Raw genomic sequence first — 14,275 nt, forward strand, 5'->3', positions numbered from 1 at the left:
TGTAATCTCAGCAGAGTACATAATATAAATCATTCATTCATAAATCAGGGGACTTTGTAGAATTTCATGAACAGTGATAGTGATGATAATGAATATGTGCTCTTCTGACAGGTACAATAAAATACAGATAATCTTGGTTTTGGGTTTTTTTTTTATCTATTGAGTATCATGTATGGCAGCCAGGAATAATAATATCTTTTATATAAACTATCATAATATCTATAATTTTACTTGAAGAGTCAGCTTGATACATGAATTTGATTGGGCTGGAGAGCAATATGAAATATTTTCACTGAGAAGTGATTAGGTTGAATTTACAACGATGATGACTATAAAAGAAGCAAGCTTTTCTTTTCATGGTTTTGCTATAGTTTTGCTGAACTTCATTTGTGATGTTAGAAAGTATTAACACAATCTCACTTACTCAATTTGAAACAAATAGTAAAATAGCTACTGTACTAGAAGACGTTTAAGAAATCTTTATTTGGAACTCTGAGGAATTTTTCTTTTCATAATGACATCTCAGATATCCAAATATTTGTGAAATGAATGGATTACTGTTATTCTTGTAAGCCGCCCAAATCTAAAACAGTCACTATCCCAGAAAGAGTGAATATTTCCTGTTGTATAAAATCTTTCCTAAAGGTAATATGATTTATTTTAAGTGATGCTTGTTTAGGCACTTAGCTTAGTCTCCTTATGCTTTTCTAACTTCATTTGATCATTAATCTAGTAAGTCCAGCAACACCAAAAACTGCCTTTTCTACTCTGTTTCTTGCTTATCCTTCAGTACAAAAGCTATTTGCTGAAAATAATGTCTTCTCTGGGTGTTGTCTGTACTTCCTTTTATTTTCCCTCCATTGCCTATCCAGTACTTCTTATTTCATTATTATGTTTTTAGAAACAAAATAAAAAAATATTAATATGATAATCTTTGGCATTTACTTTGAAAAAGAAGTGTGAAGAAGGACAGATCTGAATAAAATGATATTTTGATTAACTCAAGTTTTGCTTCCAGGAAATACCAGGTATTTGAATATTGCAATAGTGAAGAGTCAGCTATAATTCTTCTACTTTCTTACTGTTCTAAGATTGGTAACAGCTTAAGCCCCACTAACTAGTTCAACATGAGCTTGCCAAATCATGTCAAGATTTCAAAGTGAAAATGGACCTTTTGGAAAGTACGTATTTCTGAATAAGGGGAAATACATTCTTAAACTGTTGCCAGTATTTATATGTGTTTTCCAGTTTGATCAGAAGTGGTCGTAAGTACTTTTTACTGTAACTTCAGTTTCGAGCTTTGGTATTTTCCCTGTTTTCTCTTTTCTTCAAATTCTCTGAACTCAAAGGCAATTTTTGCCTGTGATATTCTAAGACATTCAAGAACAAGAGATAATATGGTTGTTAGCAAAGTATTTGGGATCACAAAGTTCTTAATGTGGGTGTGTTACAAGAATGCTGCTTAAAATACATGAAAAATAGTCATCTACTTCCATGAGCCACCTTTGAGTAAATGGATTTAGGTATAAGAGGTCTAGTTAGGAGGAGAACTTTTTCTTTGAGTGCTAACAATGTGTTGCTGTGCTATGCTTTTAAAAATGTATTTTACTTCATTTAGTCCTTTTAAGATATTGCATGAGACCAATGATGACTTCCCTGAATTGAATTCCATTTTTTAAACAGAATTGTAACCAGTAGAGTTCAGTTAACCCAGGTCCTATTGCACAGTCATCATGACAGTTAACATTTGTTGAGCACTTATTATATACCATGCGCTGTTGTAAAAGCTTGACATGTACTGTCTCAGTTATAAACCTTATCAGGAGGTATCATCTTATCTCTATAAGGTGCTGAATTTCTGGAGACATTAAACAATTTGCCCAAGTAGCCCGGCTATTTTAGGGATCATTCTTGAGGAGACGATCAAACTCAGGCCTATCTGATTCCTAAGCCTGCAGTCTTTCCTCTATGCTGTTGCTTCTCTTTTTATAACATATCTATGCTTATTTAAAAATTAATACCACTTTAAATGATTTAGTAATTTAATAGCTTATATTTTCCCCCAAGTCTTCAAAGTGCCATGTTTGTGTTTTTCATGACATGGCACCATATACCCCAACATGCACGTGTATTCCATTTTTAAAAGTTGAATAGGTCAATATGTTTCTTCCAAAGGCTGCTTTGTATTTATAGCAGTCATGCAAGGAGTGTTCCACCACCCTCCTGTAGACCTCCGCATGGCTTTTAAAGATGCTCTTGTGATTGGGAGTGTCAATTCAGCCCCTCCTGAATCTCACAGATAAACCTGTCGACTTAGGTGTCAATTACACAGCAGACTGTGACGAAGACAGTTTGGGAGGCTGATGTCTAATGAGTTCTATGCAGCCTTCATGGCACATTTTTCCTACCAAGGTCAAGAGGGTCTGAGATGTTGACAGTGATAATTTAGCCCTGAGCCGAACCACTATTAAATTTTCTATCTAGAGGAAGAGAAGTTCAGACTTTCTATTTTCCATCTCCATGTCACCTCTGTACTCTATTTTTTCCTGTTAGTGACCCACATCTTCTTGTGACATTATGCATTTTCTCTTACTGTAAGAAAGAGAAAGAGAGAATCTTATTCTGTGACAATGCCAAAACCCAAGTGTGTATGCTTCTTACTTGCACACTATTCTGCTAGGACTTGGGAAAGATCCAGCTCAGCGATATGCTTGTCATATGTATTTATACATACTAACTTGTTCTGCTGGTAATGTGCCAGCTTCTGACCATTTGCTGTGTGTGTTTGTGTGTGTGTGTATTTTTCCCATTTTTGCGTAAAGTTTCCTGTAATTGTATATGTACTACCTCTGGTCACTTCACACTCTAGAAACGAAAGTAAATGAGCATTGCATACTAAACAATGCTGTTTTCAATAGATCTTTCGTTCTTTGTAAGTCACAGATAATTATTATTCACAGAAGGTGGCTCAAGAATCATTAGACTGACAGAAAGTAGAAATTTGGTAACTGGAGTTGTTAAGTAACCTTATTTTCTCAAATAGATGTGTTTTGAGTTGGTTGATATCGAATGAACCTTTGTAAGCTACAGGGCCTTTTAATGTTGTTAAAACAAGGAACATTTTCTCCATTAGACTGACTTTCTAAACAACATTCTTAATTTGGATCTTGTAAAGAGAACTTGTAAGTCACCAGCACTTGGACTTAGCAGGTAGTCTGTTGTCTTGATGCTTGGCCAACTTTTCCTGCATCTGTGAGCCAGCTGAAGTATGCCACCTCTTTTATGAGACCTCCCCGAACTCACTCAGGCACAATAGATGCCTTGGTCTCTGTTTTCTCCCTATGTAGGATGCATATGTCTAACGAGAGCCCTTTCAAGTATGATCTTGCAACTGGTAAACGCCCACTTCCAGAGTTATCATATTATTCAGTCTAAAGAGCAGGAGTCCTTTCATTATCCAGTGCCTGACACAATGCTAGGCATATGGTAGTTACCCTCTGAATACGTGATGAGGGATGGATGGGTGGGTGCATGAATGCGTGGGTGGACCTACTCCATAAAGCTCATCTTTAAATAACGTAATGATTCCTGGTAGTAAACTTCTGAACCAAGTCGATAATGCAGTACCACAAACTGTGAAGCCAGCTTGTCTCTGTTTGAACCCCAGCTCTGCCAAATCAAGCTTCTGTACCTTGGGCAAGGTACTTAACCCCTCTGTCCCTCAGTTTCTTATTCTGTAAAATGGATAATAATAATATCTCAGGTGTAATATGAGGATTTAATGTGATGATACAGAGAAAGCTCTTGGAACAGCGCCTGGCACATAGTAAGCTGCTTTTATAATGTTTCTGCTCTTATCATATAACCTGTAAAGACAAAGTAAAATTGCAATGTGCTAGGACAACAGACACCCAGAAAAATCTGTTTTGGGGAAGCAGAGATGAATGGAAATTTCATTACTCTTGACAAAGATCACATGGTCTCATGCTGTGAAAGAATGTCTTTGTTCATGCCTTCTTTGTTAGGAAAGGGACCGGGATAGAACCTCCTGGTTTCATCTGCTGGGACATCTCAGTGTCATAAAGCCATCGTTGGACTCGTCTGATTTAGGTGAATACTTGTGAGAGGGAAACAAGAATTAGGGTAACTATAGAATATTTGTTCAAACCAGGAAGGGGGTGCTTTTATTTTTCCGCTGGAACAGTGGACATAGACAGAATAGTTTCAGGCAAACCAGGATTACTTCCAAGAATTACTTACAAAACCAGAAGCACAGTGTACACTTTCAATATGTATGTGGTCTAATTGGTGTAAGAACCTTTCTAGGACATTCTGCCTTTGATAGGCATCTTTACCTTGAAAGTCCTTTCAGAAGAAGATAAATGGATCATTTATTCTAACTCCATTTAGTTTCATTTGTTAGTACATTAAACTACAATTGATTTTAGGTCTCAGCTACTATCCCCAATCTCAGTGTTGGCTGGCTGGATCTGGGGGAAGGCCAATTCCTTTTCTCTGTCATGGATTGGAAGGCAGTGGAAGCAAAGGAGTATGACATGAATTAAGAGCTTAACTTTGCTTTAATCTGAATTTTTAACCAATGATGACTTCCCTGAATTGAATTCCATTTTTTAAACAGAGAATTGTAACCAGTAGAGTTCAGTTAACCCAGGTCCTTTGATTGGCAAAGGAGAAAAATGAAACCTATCCAAATTAGGGGTTTTCTTTGGTGGTTCACCTTCTTGGTATCAGAACCAGATTAGAACTCATGTTTCTGTGACTGAATCCAGTGCTTTATTCAGCACCCTGGTTCAATCATCAAAGAATTTTGTGTCTAAATAAATTAAATAACCCTCTATGTCCTTTACTGCTGAAGATTTCTGCAAAAAAAAAAAATATAAAATTAGGGAATTATTTACATCTGGCTTTATCCTCTTGTGAGAGCATTTGGATTTGAGAGCCAGTGGCACCCTGCCAGTGACAAATGGAGGCACAGAGATTGCCTTCCCATCATCCGCTACCTTTTATGGTGTCGAGGGATTTGCTTGCTCTCCTTTGTGACCCAGCTGCAAAGCAGCTGTTGCTGGGGCTCCTGCTTTTCCACTCTCACAGCGCAGCTTTCCTGACTATCCCCATGGGGTTTAAACTTCTGCAGCAAGAGTGTCAGCCCTGAGCTCTGTGAGCCAAGGCCAGCTCTGTGGGGACCAATCAGCATAGCCGCTTTCCAGGCTGTTGCTAAGCAGTTTGGGCTGGAGTGATCCAGCAAACTCTCATGACAAGCAAGAAGCACCCATTTGCACAAACAGCCCAAGAAAATGGTTGGAGTTGTTGCTAATAGCTAAGATTCAGGGACTTTCCCATGGCACTAATTCCCTAAATGGTGATCACCTGGACCACTTTATCCATCTAAAGTTTCCTGTTGGAAACTATTTTCTTCGAACTTGTGGTGCCGTCTTATGGACCACAGAAGGCTGATAAAAATTGTGGCTTCTTTTTTCCCCCTTGTATAGAGGAGGGGTTGACAGCAGTGTCAGGGGTGACATTCTGGGTATCACTCGGGCCTCATGATGTAATCATATTTACCCACTGAAACCTACGCCCTCATTAAGGCAACTGGACTTCCCAATGAGAGCATGCCGTTTATGAAATGTGTTTTGAGTGTTTGCTTTTCCAAGATATTTAACGTTTTCATGCATTTATGACCACCTACTATGCATCTGGCCCTTAGCTAAGTGTTGACTAAACAATTCCCCTAAAGTGGTTTACAATTAGAAGAGATTACAAGTGGTAATTAGAGTACATATGGTAAGTGTCACAACAAAAGCAGGAATCAAGTGCTGTTTGGGCACCCAGGAGGAAAAGACACAGTTTAAAGAATTATGGACTGGTTTAAATTTGGCCATGACCAAATTGGAAAGTTACCTAAGAGCTCTAGAAATGGAATTTTGAGGTTTTCTCTTCTAATTTTCAATTAAACTAAGGGGGGAAAAAAGCCCTACGCATTAATTTTTTTTTTTTTTTTTTTTTTTTGTGGTATGCGGGCCTCCCTCCGTTGCGGCCTCTCCCGTTGCGGAGCACAGGCTCCGGACGCGCAGGCTCAGCGGCCATGGCTCACGGGCCCAGCTGCTCCGCGGCATGTGGGATCCTCCCAGACCGGGGCGCGAACCCGGTTCCCCTGCATCGGCAGGCGGACGCGCAGCCACTGCGCCACCAGGGAAGCCCCCCTACGCATTAATTTTTATGCCCAGTTGTGATTTATGTTTTGACTACTTGTTTTCTTTTTCAGAACACTCAATATGTCTCATTCCCTTCTGCTGACATGGTCACTTTCCCTCCCCTTCAGAGCCAGACTATTGACTGAGGGTATCCATTTCCTCGCTCCACTCCCCAAATTCCCCCCCACTCCTTCTGGCTTTAAGACCTATTATGCCATAGAAATACACCTTACTGAACTTACCAATGATCTCTGTGTCATTAAATCCACTGGATATTTTCAACAATTGACATAATTGACTACTTCTATCTTCTTGAAATACTGTTTTACCTTACCTCAGGCCTCTTGAGTCAGCCTAACAAACCACATCTTTGACAGCTCAGATGTCTCAAAGGTACTTCAATCTCTACACTTCTCAAAACTGAGCTCATGATCTTACCCCCTTAATCTGGTCTTTCTTTTTCTATTATTTACCAGCTTTGTCTCAGTTTCAGAATCAGAAACCTAGAGGTCATCTTTGTGACCTCTATCTCACACCCCATCCCTCACCTATCCATCATGTAATCCTATCTGTTTTACCTAAATATCCCTCCTGTCAGTCCACTAATCTTCATCTCCATTATCAGCCCCATCACTCTCTTTTAAAAGCCTGGATTAATCTGCCTGCATCCCTTCTGTTCCCATTACAACCGTTATCCACACAACCCTCAAAGCGATACTGACAAAACAGATAAGGACAAATTCCTTCATGTAATCTATTCGCCAGGCGGGCTCTACCCCTCCGACCTTTTTCGCATGGCCCACCTCTACTCCTTCTCTCTTGTCTCCCTCACCCTGGGCTCATGCAGTGTTTTTGCTACAGAGATTTTACCTTTGCTGTGTCTCTACTTCAGATACTTTTGTCTACCCTTCAACTAGATCATACAACTAGTTAATCATACACAGCTCTCAGATTGTTAGAGCAAGCAGGAGTTCTTTTGGAAACCTTTCCTGAATACTTCAACTAGTTCTAAGTGAAATGTACAGCCCTTATTTGTGTTGTACTCCTAACAGCTACAGTTTTGGACTCTTCATGAGGGCAAGGGTTATGTCCTTATTCACCATTTTCATCCTAGTGCTTAACACAGTTCCCAATAAATATTTGTTGGATTAAGGAAATCAACGAATAAATTTAATGAACTGTTAAAAGTTCATTGTTTTAATTACAAACAGATATTTTTCTATTTAATTTGTGAGTCAAAGATAAATTCTGTGTATTATTCTGAAGTCTAAAAGTAGCTGATTTTGATATTTTAAAATGATTTACATAATTTTACAGTAAATTTTAGGATACATTTATCTGCAATTTAATTATACATTTGATCCAAACAAAATTTCTTCTTACTTCACTGCAACTTCGTTAGACATTTTAATAAAATATCTGAATTCTCTTCTCATAATTTGATATTATGGATGGAGAAGAGTTGTGGTAAGATATTGGCTTTAACTTGACTTTGACTTTAGTACAGCAATGCAATGTAACAGCCTAAGCAATTTCCCCAGATGGAACTTAAGATGTGGTTGTAGTCTATCAAATTAATTACCTTCCACTGAAATGTTATTACAGTGTGTGTGGATGACCTCTTTAAGCTTGAAGGGAAAATATACAAGTGAACAGATGTAGAAAGGAAGTAAAAACTTGTTATATAACAAGAAATCTGAATAGGTTAAACACCTTCAGTTATATAATGTTTCAGAAATTAGCTATTTGTATTTATACCTTAAACTCTAACTTTTAACTCCTAATGTCAAAGCTGTGTAGAAAGCAACATAGAATTTAATTTTTATTAATCAAATATTTTAAATATTTATGGAAAGCAAGCTACTTATTTTAAATAGTTATTTAAAATCTTATTCTCTTTTATTGAAAACATGATTGAAATAGAAGAGTTTTTTGTTTTTGTTTTTGCCCTTTTTTTGCTTTCCTCTTGGCATTCTTCCAAGTTTTCTTTTACTTTCTTCTCAGGGAAGGTACTAGATATCTGGTGTTCTTGCCAAGGCTTGGTCTGTGACCTCCTTTCTGGCCAGTCTTTCTAAATTAGTCCTCCATACTCTCCTACCCTAGCATTTCAATCAAACAGAACATACCCGATCCATCAGTCACCTATCTGTGAGATATTCCGAATCTAACCACATCTCACTGTTTCCACTTCTTTCACCCGTCTTAGCCATGGAATACTAATAACCTCCTACGTGGTCTCCCTGTTTTCTGTGCCCCCTACAGTTAGTTTTCCAGCCAAGATCTCCAGTGTGTTTGTAAAAATATGTGAGATCATGTTGTACCTCTATTTAAAATCCTCTCGTGTTCCTTCCTAGTCAAAAGAAATTCCAGGGCTTGCCTCAGCAGCGTGTACCCTAAAACTGAAATGACACAGAGAGGATTAGCATGGCCCCCACGCAAGGATGACACAAATTGATGAAGTGTTCCATATTTTGTGCAGTTCCCAGAGGCTGTTTGATGCTTTGCTGGTTAACAACAAGGAAATGATATGAGTCAAAGCAACATGTGGCATCCAATGTTGAAACTGTGGGTTTTTTTTGTTTTTTTTTTTTGTGGTATGCGGGCCTCCCTCTGTTGTGGCCTCTCCCGTTGCGGAGCACAGGCTCCGGACGCGCAGGCTCAGCGGCCATGGCTCACGGGCCCAGCCGCTCCGCGGCATGTGGGATCCTCCCAGACCGGGGCGCGAACCCGGTTCCCCTGCATCGGCAGGCGGACGCGCAACCACTGCGCCAACAGGGAAGCCCTGTTTTTTTTTTTTTTTACTACCAAAAAAGAAGAATTAATTCCAAACTCTTACAGTGCCTACTTTGCTCTACACAGTCTGGTTGCTCCTGTCCCTCACACTCATTTCCTGTGATTCTTTGTGGCATTTACTCCCCTGCCGCCATATTGGTTTTCTTGTTAGTCCCTAAAATTCCAAACATGCCAGATATTTGCATGGTTCACTCACTCCCTTTACTTAGGTCACTTCTCCAGTGTTACCAGAGTCCTTTCTTGACCACTTTATCAGACATCATCCCACCCCAGTGTGTGTTGCTCTCTTCCCTTAGCCTGTGTTATTTTTTGGTTTTTTTGGTACCAACTACTTTAGACAGACAGTGTCACCTGCTCGTGTGTGAACTGTCATTTCACCACCAGAATGTGAACTGCAAAAGGGCAGGAACTTCGTCTTGATTACCAGATCTGGAATACAGCCTGTTACATAGCAGGAGCTTAATCCATTTCTGTGGAGTGAAAGTCACATCTCTGAAACATTCTCTTTCCCTTTTCAGTGGACTGAGTTGTTCTGTGTTCTCAGGACACTTAGTTTGACACTAACACAGCACTATTTTTTAACAGTCTAATCTAGAAGTGTACTTCCCTCCCTGTCAGTCTTGAAATACCAAAGGACCAACCCTCTCATTCACCTTTGAAATCCTGCAGTAAAATGAGCCAGTGATACAGGTAGTGCTAGCCTCCTTTTTAAAATATTCTTTTTGTTTCTTAAATGTAATTTGGACATAAACAGCAACTTGCAACCTGCTTATTTCATTTAGCAATAGATCATGGAAATCTCTTGTAGTTTCAATAATTTCTACAAAATCATTTTAGTAGATGCATAATATTTCATTGAAATGACATTTGGTTAACCAAGTCTATGCTGGTAGACACTGAATTTGTATAAACAATACTGCAGTGAAAATAAATAGCTACCTCTCGGTATTTACAGATATTTCCTTAGGACAAAGGCCTAGAGATAGAACTGTTTGGGCAACATATACCTATGACTTAAGAGCTTTGATGCATATCAAATTGCTCCCAGGAAGATCTTATTATCTTTTACTATATTTTAGCTATGTGTTAGCTGAGTGCTGGTTTTTATGAACCCTCAGGAATGCTGAGTTCTATAATATTGGGGCAACTTCACTGATAGATGATTAATAACATCTCAATGTATTAATTTACATTTTAGGTCAACTGAATATTAAGTAAGTTTAATATGTTTTTACAGGGATATCGAACATTATTTTTTGGTATTTGCAAACTGCTTATTTGTGCCTATTGCTCAGGTAACATGTCTGACATTCGAGCCAGAGCCCCAGCTGCATGCGGATGATCCACTTTAACTTCTCTGAGGGAAATTCAGTCTACTGCAGTCTTTCATCCCACTTGGTCCGCCATTTCATTTCAGCCAGTTTTGTGGCCTCCTCCCCTTCCAAAAGTTCACCTAAATCTGGGAGGCTTAATGGTGTTCAAAAAGTTGGGAAGGAGGCTGCCCTGGGCAGCTTGGTCTGAGCAGATTTCTTCACCTTGAAGTCTGATGGCTCTGCAGTAGGACCCAGGACGGGTTTCAGAGAAGCTTTGCTCAGGTTGGGAGTTGTGGTTCTGGGGTGCAGCCTTGCTCTAGGTGTACCCCAGAGCCATGCCTCCCTGCTGAGGTCTCAACACCTACTCTGGATGCAGCCCCTGGACACTGAGAGGGCACTCCCTGTCACCACTAGCTGCCCTCAATGTCATTTGACATGCCTTTTCCGTGAGCTTAGGCTTATGACAGTATACTCCAGGTATCTTTCAGGCAGCTTCTGCTTTGGGACGTTTAGGAAAAGAGATCAGGAAAAGGCCTGACATTTATAGAAAGTGAAACTAGAGGGACATTTCAGGAAGGAGAAACACAAACTATTATCAGTAAGCTATTTAGCCACATTCATTTTTGTTTATGGTAGGCTTATTCTGTTATATTTTAAAGCTTTCCAGAAGAAATGCTATTCTGTCCCTAAAAAAAAGAATGTCATGGTCAAGTTTTAGGCCCCTGATAATTTGATGGGAAATATTTTAGTAGTATGGAGATGAAGTATTTCATCATGAAAGTTACCACTACCCCTGTCCCTTCACTTTGCCTCTAAGGTTATCTCTGGCTGATTATATATAATGACTTGGAGGGACTTTAGAACTAAATGGTTTGATGTAAATCATCTTGATTAGTAAGAATCAGTTCAACTGTTAGATTTTTTTTTATGATATTTTTCTTGTGATAAGGAAAACCTTTTTTATCCTGAAGACACTTCGCATACAAACACTGTGATGTTAAGATAGACCATGAAACAACACTTCTATTTGTAAATGGTGGCCTTCACAAATTAATTTTTCAAGGCTATTTGACTGCTTTTCCTTTTGCACTCATTAATCTATAATGCACCTGTAGACAACACATTTACCAAACTACATATAAGCTTTTGGACCCATTTTATTGGCTGCTTCCCTTTCTTATTTCTTATCTGTGTAGATACACTCTTGAATGTGAAATGAAGATATGATTTTCATTGGTTGTGAAAAATGACTGACATTCACCATTGTCAGACTTTCCCCCAAAGTAGACACTAAATGTATGGGAGTGACTGCTGGATACACAATTGCAGAAGGAGACACTTAACACTAAACTTACAGCAGCCTCTAAATATGAGTAGGGCCACCTAAGGGAAATCCTCTGGTTTGTTCTTTATATTATTCTAACTGGGGCTTCCCTGGTGGCGCAGTGGTTGGGAGTCCGCCTGGCGATGTGGGGGCTGCGGGTTCGTGCCCCGGTCCGGGAAGATCCCGCATGCCGCTGAGTTGCTGGGCCCGTGGGCCGTGGCTGAAAAAAATATATATATTTATTCTAACTGGTGTTCCTACCAATGCTGAAGACACAGGTAGTCCCCTATTAGGATATAAATATTTGGTTGAGAATCAGGCTATTTCTGAGGAACACTTCTTATAGTTTTATAGACCTTGGTTCATGTGACAGTTACCAGAAGTAAAGTGTAGAAATCACTGCTTTATTCATAGCTCTGTAGTTTACTGAAAACATGTAACCATGTGAACTAAATAACTAAGGAGTAACTATATGCTATTAAGCTGTATACAAGAAAATAGTGGTAGCCTGTTCATTTGTTGACTGATAATTATATTTATAGGACACTTGGATGGCTATAGATGAAAAAGTAAAGTCTTACGGGAGTAATCTAGTTTAGAGGACAAGATTAATACACTAGTTATATTATATATTATATATTTATATATATATTTATAATGTAATGCAACAATGCAAAGTCTTGATATTTTCAGGTCATTCAATAAAATAGCAGTTCTGAGCTGTGGCATCAAAACACACTGTGTGTAGGGTGGTAGATATAATGAGTGATTTGTTACCAAAAATAAGTACAAAATTTGGTATATGGTTAACTTTTAAAAATAAGACAATTCAAGCTGAAGCCGTTAATAGTATAAAATTTTCTCATGTTTAATATTCCCGAGTGCTTCCTTAAGTAGTAGCTCCAGGTTTGTGTGTGTGTGTATGTATAAATATATAAGTATCTATTTTTATATTTCTTCACTTTGTAGTTGGAAAAAACGTTGATCAGCCCTCAGAAGAGAAACTGTTTGCCTTGTATACCCGCTCAGGTGGGCACCTCTTTCTGAACAAGGGCAGTAGCATCCAGTTTAATTAGAAAACAAAATAAATGTGCTGAAAACTAATCTTATGCTGTGGAACAGGCTGTCTAAACTTTACTGAATATTTATCTTACATGTGTGTGTTTTATTGCTGCCAGTCAGAAGAGGACCTGACCAAGCCTAGTCCTGATTGAGGATGCTTTTTTTCATGAGTTTAAATGATATTAATCTTGAATCTGTTTTTAATATTCAGTAGAGTGCTACAAATATTATACGAACATAAGGATAAGTATATTGATCATCTCAAATCCCTAACCCCTAGTTACTCATGCAGCCCTTGCCAGGAATATGTCTCTGCACTGGTTCCATTCAGTTCTCCTCCTTTCTCATCTTTCTAGCTCTTTCCCTTCATCCCATAGTCATTTATGCTGCTTCAGATCCAACCAGTTAATTCTTCATATCAGCACTAATATGCTAACTTCAGAGAATGTCTAATCTAGAATTGTTCGAAGTTCTGATGGTAAAATTTCTAAAGTATTTGCCAAGTATTCTATAGGTCTGCTTGAAATTGACTTTCTAAATTTTTCCACTGTCAGTTGCTCTTTGCTTCCGCATACTGGGTTTTTGCTGTTTCAACTGACTCCTGCGTGAATACACCAAATTGTTATATACAAACTGTAAATACTTTCTGAGAATTACAGTTTGCAAATTTGAAATTCTACTTGCCAACCACCTTAGTTTATAAGCCCTTGGTCTAGTATTTTAGGGTTCGAGTTGTGTGACTCCAGTGTGATAGTAATGACTCTAAAAAAATAATCAGGGCTTCCCTGGTGGCGCAGTGGTTGAGAGTCCGCCTGCTGATGCAGGGGACACGGGTTTGTGCCCCGGTCCGGGAGGATCCCGCGTGCCGCGGAGCGGCTGGGCCCGTGGGCCATGGCGGCTGGGCCTGCGCGTCCAGAGCCTGTGCTCCACAATGGGAGAGGCCACAGCGGTGGGCGGCCCGCGTACCACAAAAAAACAAAAAACAAAACCAAAAAAAAAAAAAAAAAAAAAATCATATAAGCACAATTAAAAGAAAAGGGAAATTACTGGGAGTTGGAGCCATCACAGAGGGCTTTATAAAAAAGTGGGATTTCAACGAAGGCTTGAAGCATAAAATATATATGAATGAATGTAAAAAAAAAAGAATAACATTACAGACCAGAAGAAATAATTCAGGAAGAACATAGGAGCTACAGTTAAGGTACATAAGGAAATTGGCCTGATAAGGTACAGGAATTTATCCAAGAAGATTTGAACTAGATTGTGAACTATTTTTAAAATTAGACTGGTTATTAAATAAAATGAGTGGAAACAGGGTGCTATTAAAATAGTTTTGAGCAATGGCATAACATGAAAACAGTTCTGTTTAAGTATTATTAAGCTGGTAAAATGAAGTTCAGTGAGTCAGGAAATCTGAAATCTATTGTAGCATTCAAGATGCGAGCCAGAGGCTTCCCTGGTGGTGCAGTGGTTAAGAATCCGCCTGCCAATGCAGGGGACACGGGTTCAAGCCCTGCTCCAGGAAGATCCCACACGCCACGGAGCAACTAAGCCCGTGCGCCACAGCT

The 14,275-nt window shown here is 39.0% G+C and overlaps 1 protein-coding gene and 1 non-coding gene across 2 annotated transcripts in view; both read left to right on the forward strand.

Moving 5' to 3' along the window:
* Window positions 1–14,275, forward strand: part of TMTC2 (transmembrane O-mannosyltransferase targeting cadherins 2) — a 439,654-nt gene that overhangs the window by 333,320 nt on the left and 92,059 nt on the right. The window lies entirely within an intron of this gene.
* On the forward strand, window positions 8,585–8,689 carry LOC112064740 (U6 spliceosomal RNA). Its single transcript, XR_002891641.1, has one exon. It is a non-coding gene; the product is annotated as a U6 spliceosomal RNA (small nuclear RNA).

This window comes from Physeter macrocephalus, chromosome 6 (assembly GCF_002837175.3).
Source record: "Physeter macrocephalus isolate SW-GA chromosome 6, ASM283717v5, whole genome shotgun sequence".
Classification (NCBI taxonomy): domain Eukaryota; kingdom Metazoa; phylum Chordata; class Mammalia; order Artiodactyla; family Physeteridae; genus Physeter; species Physeter macrocephalus.